Source organism: Cupressus sempervirens, chromosome 2 (genome assembly GCF_028749045.1).
Source record: "Cupressus sempervirens isolate cs-2001-9-10 chromosome 2, ASM2874904v1, whole genome shotgun sequence".
In the NCBI taxonomy this organism is placed as follows: domain Eukaryota; kingdom Viridiplantae; phylum Streptophyta; class Pinopsida; order Cupressales; family Cupressaceae; genus Cupressus; species Cupressus sempervirens.
Genome location: NC_143119.1, coordinates 403,721,505 through 403,729,396, shown reverse-complemented (window position 1 = coordinate 403,729,396; position 7,892 = coordinate 403,721,505). Strand labels below are relative to the sequence as shown.

The 7,892-nt window shown below is 33.4% G+C and overlaps 1 pseudogene across 1 annotated transcript; it reads left to right on the top strand.

Moving 5' to 3' along the window:
- Positions 1 to 744: 744 nt before the first annotated feature.
- On the top strand, positions 745 to 5,368 carry LOC149572836 (disease resistance protein Roq1-like; annotated as a pseudogene). The gene is made up of 6 exons (XR_016359984.1): positions 745 to 1,319; positions 1,421 to 1,752; positions 2,080 to 2,849; positions 3,109 to 3,408; positions 3,560 to 4,818; positions 4,907 to 5,368. The product of XR_016359984.1 is annotated as a disease resistance protein Roq1-like (transcript).
- Positions 5,369 to 7,892: the final 2,524 nt, after the last annotated feature.

The window sequence follows — 7,892 nt, the reverse complement described above, 5'->3', positions numbered from 1 at the left end:
GTTTTGTGTTAGGTTTTAATGTTTGGGTTAGGATTAGAGTTAAGATTAGGAAAATGTTACAATTATGGTTAGTATAAGGGATTGCAACATACATATTATCATGGATTAGGATTAGGGGTAGAATTAGAGTTAGACTTTGGAGCACATTTAATTTTATGGTTAAGCATAAGGTTATGGTAAGGATAATGGTTTAGGTTTATGTAATAATTAAGGTTAGGGTTGTGTTTATAATCTAGGTTATGATCTTTTCCATAATTGACCTTCAAAATTTATTCGGCGTACCTATTGCACACTAAGATGCAATTACTAGTCATATAATCATTAGTCAACTATACATGAACAACTAAATATATTTAATGCATTTGCAAATTTTATTAGATTTTAAAACTTTTTTTTATCAAGTATAATATCAAAAATATTGAATAATTAGATTAGATAAATAAAGTAAACTATTAATATAATTTTTAAAAAGCTTATAAGAATTAATTTTTTATTTTTAATTATTAAAAATACAATCACATTATCATGTGAACATGTTAACTATATCATTTGCAAAATTCACTGTACTTTTTAAATGAATGGAAAAAAAACAATAACATCAAATAAGACTTAGAATGATGTAGACATCCATAAGAAAAAAAGGCACGAGTCATCTATGTGCCGGAGTCCATTGGAAAACTTGCATGCTTTTTTGGACGGAAGAATCATGTAAATGTTACTTTGTTTGCCTTGGAACCCATCCTTTTTACCCCCTGTTTCATCGGTTCAGCTTAATTCATGGCTTCCTCTTCCACGCCTACGCAGAATCAAACCCATCTAGAAAATGCCTTCGATGAGGTTGCACCTTATTATCCTCCACCTAAATCTAGTGAGCCCTGGGACATCTTTATTAACCATTACGGGCGTGATGTGAAGCACACTTTGGCCACTGCCATCTACAATAAACTTCATTCCATGGGTTTCCACGTTTTTCTGGATAAGGAAGCCCTTCAGGCCGGTGATTGTATTCCACCAGAATTACAACACGCCATAGCTACTGCTGCCCTTCACATTGCTATTTTTTCTCCCAATTACGCCTCATCCCCTTGGTCTTTGGCTGAACTGTCTTTCATGCTCAAATCTGGTGCGAAAATCTTTCCCCTTTTCTACCATGTCGATCCCTCCGATCTCAGATATATTGATCAAGGAAAAGGAATATACGCTCCTGCATTTTCAGAGCATGAAAAGAAGCGCAGATACACCCATGAAAAGCTGTGTGTGTGGAAAAGGGCACTCCGTGACATTTCATTCCTATACGGCTACGCGGTCAACAATAACGAGTATGTACCATTTTCTCTGTTACCTCTATCTCCCCCATGGCTTTTACTCTGTTGTGACATTAGCAGTAATTATATCTTTGTTTGTGGATTGAAATGTTTAGGGACGAGGCCAGGGTTTTGAAGAATATTGTGAATTGTTTGCTTCAAGTCATGAAAAAAGCCCCTTTATGGGTAGCCGAGCATCCACTTGGATTGGATGAACTGGTACAAGGCTTCGACTCGGTTATATCAGAAGATGAAGTAAAAATCACGGCCATCGTGGGCATGGGAGGCAGTGGTAAAACCACTTTGGCAAAAGATTTGTATAACAGGAATTATTTATCCTTTGAGAAATGCAGTTTTGTTTTTGATGTGCGAGATGCCTCCAGAAATGCTCTGTGCTTCTGGCTGATCTGGCTGATTTGGGTTTTGTCCTAGCTTTGACCAGTCTTAGGTTGTTACCAGAAGCTCGGGGGTTATGTGTTTGGGATGCCATGCTGATTTGGGTTTTGTCCTAGCTTTGACCAGTCTTAGGTTGTTACCAGAAGCTCGGGGGTTATGTGTTTGGGATGCCATGCTGATGTTGATCTCGATCTTTTTAAAACTCAACCATGGTAATGTGAATGAGTTACCTTTCATGTTTCAAAAAAAAAAATTGTTTGAAAAAAAAAGTCAAACTTTAAGGTAATTCTTTTGAATCCGGGGATTACATTTGGTATCAGAGCCCGAATTTCTACATTGGAAACTCTAGGTATATTGGAATGCCACTAGTGTTAACTAGCTTCGCCCTTCGACCCTGTTGATGAAGGGAGACTCATTCTCGCAAATCGTTTGAGCGGTCATCAGGCGCTCATCGTTTTGGATGACGTGGATCACATCGACCAGCTGAATGCTTTATTGCCTAAAAGGGAGAACCTTGGACCGCAGAGTATGGTCGTTGTGACCAGCAGGGAACTGGGGGTTCTTAAATCATGGGGCCTCGACTGCATTAATCCCATGCCTGCACTTTCCAATCCACATGCCAGGCACCTATTCTGCTGGCATGCTTTCCTGCAACCCTCTCCACCTGCTGAATTTGAAACTCTGGTTCAAGACTTCTTGAAGGCTTGCAATGGGTTGCCTCTTTCATTGAAAGTATTGGGTGCTCAGCTATATGGCAGAAAGTGCAAAGATTACTGGGAATCTCAATTACGTAAGATGTTGAGAATATTGCCCGGCGAAATCAAACAAACGCTGCAACTTAGCTATGAGGCGTTGGATGAAGAAGAGAAGGAGATGTTCTTGGATGTAGCTTGTTTTTTCATTGGAGAAGATAAAAACAGGGCTATAGCAGTTTGGGATGGATCGGGTTGGAGTGGTTTGCATGGATTAGAAGCACTCGTGAATAAGTGTCTTGTGGAGCTGGTGGAGGATATAGATCTGCTTTATGAAGGATGCACAATAAACAGAATAAGGATGCATGATCACCTGAGGGATATGGGAAGGGAGATTGCAAGTAGACAGTCACCACATCGTCTTTGGTCTGCACAACAGATCCACGAACACTCGACGGTGAGATTAAATGTTTTTCAACACTCAAATTTTAGAAAAAGGAAAATACAATGATTTTTTATGCATTTTTTTGTACTATTATATTTTTCTTTTGATATTAACCAGCGCCAATATTACCAGCCCCTGTTTTTGTTTCTTGTATGACACCAGTTCTAGTTAATTATTGATTGAATGCCCAATGCCCATTCGTCTTACTGTCTGCCTCTACATTCAGTGAGGTTGATAGAAACAATTTGTATGTCTGATTTTTTCAATTCAGAGAAGAAAGCGGATTCGAGGGATACAACCTGCAGATGCTTTCGTGGCGTTCAAAGAGTTAGTGGGAAGCTCAAGCAGTCGATCTAAACGACGTAGATTCTCAAATGATTTACAAATCCTTTCCGTGGAAGGAAACGAGTTTACACAAGAATTTGCATCATCATCGGAACACCTTGCATGGCTTCGCTGGGCAAGTTTTCCCCGAAGAAATCTTCCATCATGGCTTCCATTCAAAAATTTAAGGGTTTTAGAGCTCAGTGAAGCTCAATATTTGGACGAACTATGGCAGGACAATGCAAATGTAAGTATTTTTAAGGAGTTGCCAAAAAATGGAATAAGGTTGCTTCAGAACTTATTTATTGTTGATCGCTTTGTAATCAGATTGCTTCAATACTTAATTATTATTCATCGCTTTTGTGAATTGAATTGAATATGATGATGGTCCTTTGCAGCTTCCTTTGCAATTGAGGGAGCTTATCTTAGAAGGTTCCCATAAATTGCAATGGCTTCCCAGCTCGATAAGACATCTGCGGCATCTGAAAAGGTTTGTCGCTGAGTTTTATGGAAGCACTTTGCCAGAAGAGTTCTGTGGCCTCAAATCACTGGAGAGCTTGCGATTGTTCTCTCCAGATCTATCTTCACTCCCTGCTAGTTTTGGCAATTTGACAAGCTTAAGACATTTAATTTTGAGCTTTTGCCTGGAGTTGACCAGGTTGCCGAATTCTTTCACTGAACTAATACATCTCGAAGTTCTAAACTTAGAAAGTAGGAAATTGTCTTCACTACTAGTTGGTTTTGGCAAGTTAACGAGGTTGAAGAAAATATACCTGCACTCCTGTAAGCCGTTGAGAATGTTGCCTGATTCTTTCACTCAGCTGATACATCTGGAAGTTCTGCACTTAACAGAACGTGAGAGCCTATCTTCACTACCTGTTGATTTTGGCACTTAACAATGTTGAAAGAGATAAATCTTTCTTATTGCAAGATGTTGACCACTTTACCAAATTCTTTCGGTCAGCTGATACACCTGGAAGTTCTAGATTTATACAGTTGCACGATGCTATCGTCACTGCCTGCTGATTTTGGCAATTTAACAAGCTTAAGAAATGCACACTTTAGCGTTTGCAAGAAATTGAGTACCCTGCCTGATTCTTTCAAGCATTTGATGGACTTGGAAGTTCTACATTTAGCATATTGTTCAGAGCTTAAATTCAGATCAGATATGTTGGAAAACATCAGGAAGCTCAAGGAGTTGAATCTTACAGGTTGCGAGGAATTGGAAGATTTGCCTCGTCAAATCATAGATCAGGGGTGTTTGACGAAGTTAAATCTAGTAGGTTGTATCAAGTTAAGATGTGTAGATTTGCTACCAGTGTCGCTTAAAAACCTCAGTATATGCTCGTGTAATTTGGTGAAGAACATCAGCTGTATTGGTGGTCTCATAAAGCTTGAAGTTTTGAGAATACGGAGCTGTCTGCAGATAGAACAACTCCCAAGCTTGGCAGGTTTGGCTGCGCTGCAGTCATTTTTATTGGAGAAATGCCCCAAAGTAAAGAAAATACAAGGGTTTGATGAGGCAAAGGCATTGAAATTCGTGACAGCAGAAGCATATATACAGAGTTTGGAGAAGGCGGAAAGATTGGAAGAGCTATGCCTGAAATGTGAGAGCATATCAGCTGTGAAACCTTGTATTAAGTCTATAAAGGGGAAGGTAAATTACAAAGTTTTACCGCCTCATGAATTTTTGGCCGTAATATTTAATTGTTGATGTTTAAGACTGAATGTTCAATGTTTTGCAGGTGTGTCCATGGCGCATTACGATACAAGGTAGGGTGAGCCGATCGGTGGAGGCGATTATGAACTCTTTGAAGTTTGCAGATGTAGTGGTGACGGAGGTGGACAGGCCTTCCGGTGTCTACAAGATTCCATTTGAGAGAGGTTTAGATGCCATTTTGTTTTATATGGAGGAAGAAAATTACCACGACAGGAATGTGGTAAGCATATATTATTCAGAACAGTTACTTGATATATATAGGAGGGCCAAGGTTGTGTCAGGAAGAAGAGGAAGTATTGTGGAAGCCTTTTACCAAGTCTTGGAGTATGTGGAATAATTGGGAGTCAAACAATTCTTGTAAGTTTTAAATAGGTTGTAAGTTGTTAGTTTCTGCTGGTAGGAATACTATTGCATTCATTATATGCAACTAAAAACTATAAAATATATTAGTTTAACTAATAAGATTCAAAAAAATTTAAGTTCTAAATTTTTTTTTAAAATTTGAACATTTTTATTATTTTTTGAAATGGAAAAAAGCTAATACTTTCAAATTTCTGTTTTTGGTTGTGTATAATTTTTTTACATCAATGTTTCGGATCATACTACATGATCTATCATTAGGATGCTAGAGAGAAAAGAACATAAGGAAGTAGAGAGCAGATCTACTAGGATATAAAGGGGGTTATGGGGGGTGAGGTGGGAAGGAGGTAGGCGAGGAGAGAGATTTGACAAGACACAACCTCAAATAAAAAATAAAAAAGAGGGATACAAAAGCAAAAGTAAACAAGTTAGACAAAAAAGTTTAAATGAAGAAAGCCGGAGTGACAAAATATAAGACAAGAGAAGGCCAAAAGATAAAAGAAAAAACAAAAGGAAAATGTAAGCCCTTAAGAAAAAGAGCACAATGAAGAAATAAAAGAGTTAAAAAATAAGAATAGAAGAAAAGAGAAAAGACAATGATGATAAAAAATATGATACTAAGTTAAAAATGAAATATATAAACATAAGTGACAATGTATCATATATTGTCAACATATATATATCCATATCTGACCATAATGTAATATGTATATATGTATAATGTGTATACATACTTATGCAAAAATGTATATAAATGTCCATAAATATATATATATATATATGGGTGAATCCACAATAATGGGTTCCACTTTAGTGAGACGAAGAAACTTGAAAAAAATGGCAAATTTTCGCATCTCAATTTCTCATACGTTCGGGCGAACACTCTAGACATGTTCGCGCGAACATGTACCTAGCGCGTGTTCGCGCGAACATGACAAGGTATGTTCGCGCGAACACGCGCTAGCTACATGTTCGCGCGAACATGCATTCACCAAATTTTCGGCGAGCACTGTTGATTGAGCGTTCGGGCGAACGTGTGGCTTGAACAACTTCCGTCCACGTCATCCTCTCGTTTTCGTTCTCATTTTCATTATCGGGTATGTCAAAATAATATTAATTTAATGTTTTCAACGTTTTTGAAGTTTTTTTTTATATTATCAAAATAGATTTTAATGTTTTCAATGCATTTTTTTTGTGTTTTTAAAACATATTTGAATGTTATTTACGTTTTTAATAGTTTTGAAAACATATTTGAATGTTATTTACATTTTTAATAGTTTATAAAATATATCTAAATGTTAATTTAATATTTTTATTGTTTATTTATATTAATTTATAAAACTGAAAAATATTATATAGAAAACATTAGAAAACATTAGAAAAAATAGTAAAAAATATATAATATAAAATTTAGGAAAAACATTAGAAAACAAATTTAGAAAAAACATTACGAAAACATTAGAAAATTTATAATTTAATATAAAATTATTAAAAAAATTACAAAAACATTAGAAAATTTATAATTTAATATAAAATTTAGAAAACAAATAGTTAAAAATTAGAAAATTTTAAAAAAATATTTTATTTTTTTTGAAAATTTAGAAAAAACATTAAAAAAAAAGAAAATTTAGAAAAAAATATTGCAAAAATATTACAAAATTTAGAAAACAAATTTAGAAAAAAAATTACAAAAATATTAGAGAATTTATACTTTAATATAATTTTTTAAAAAAATATTAAAAAATAAATTTAAAAAAACATTAGAAAATTTATAATTTAATATAAAATTTAGAAAACAATTTTTTAAAAAAATTTGCAAAAACATTAAAAAATTTAGAATTTAATAGAAAATTTAGAAAACTTAGAAAAAACATTACAAAAACATTAGAAAATTTATAATTTAATATAAATTTTAAAAAACAAATTTAGAAAAAAAATTAGAAAAACGTTAGAAAATTTATAATAATATAAATTTTAAAAAATATTAGAAAAATATTAGAAAATTTATAATTTTCAAATATTTTGAAAATAAATTTAGAAAACCATTAGAAAAAATATTTTTTTAAAAAATTAGAAAAACATTACAAAATTTTAGAAAACAAATTTAAAAAAAATAAAAATAAAAATATGTGTGTGTGTGTGTGTGTGTGTGTGTTAATGTTAAATGTAAATATGTCAAATTCACTTTAATGTCTTAATCTTAGAAGTTTAATTAAATGACATATCTTAAGGGTCTAGATCCTGAATTGTACATGTCAAAATATAGATTAAAATGTATAATTTTTTATTTTGAACATAGATGTACATGTATATTTGTTCATGGTTAAAAGTAGATGTATGTACATATTTTTAATAAATTGACATTTTTATATGTATAATTTGTGTATATGTTAACTATTGATCTTAATTTATCTTATAACTAAGTGTAATTAACTATATTTAATAACACGTCTTAAGGGGAGATCCTAAATTATACATAAGAATGTAGATTAAAATGTATATTTTATTTCATAAATGTACATGTAAATATGTTCATGTGGTAGATATAGATGTACATACATATGTTTTCAATATTCATGTTTAAATCTACATATGTTATTATTTTCAATGTCTTAATAATTATAAATATATAATTAACTATATAATTCAAT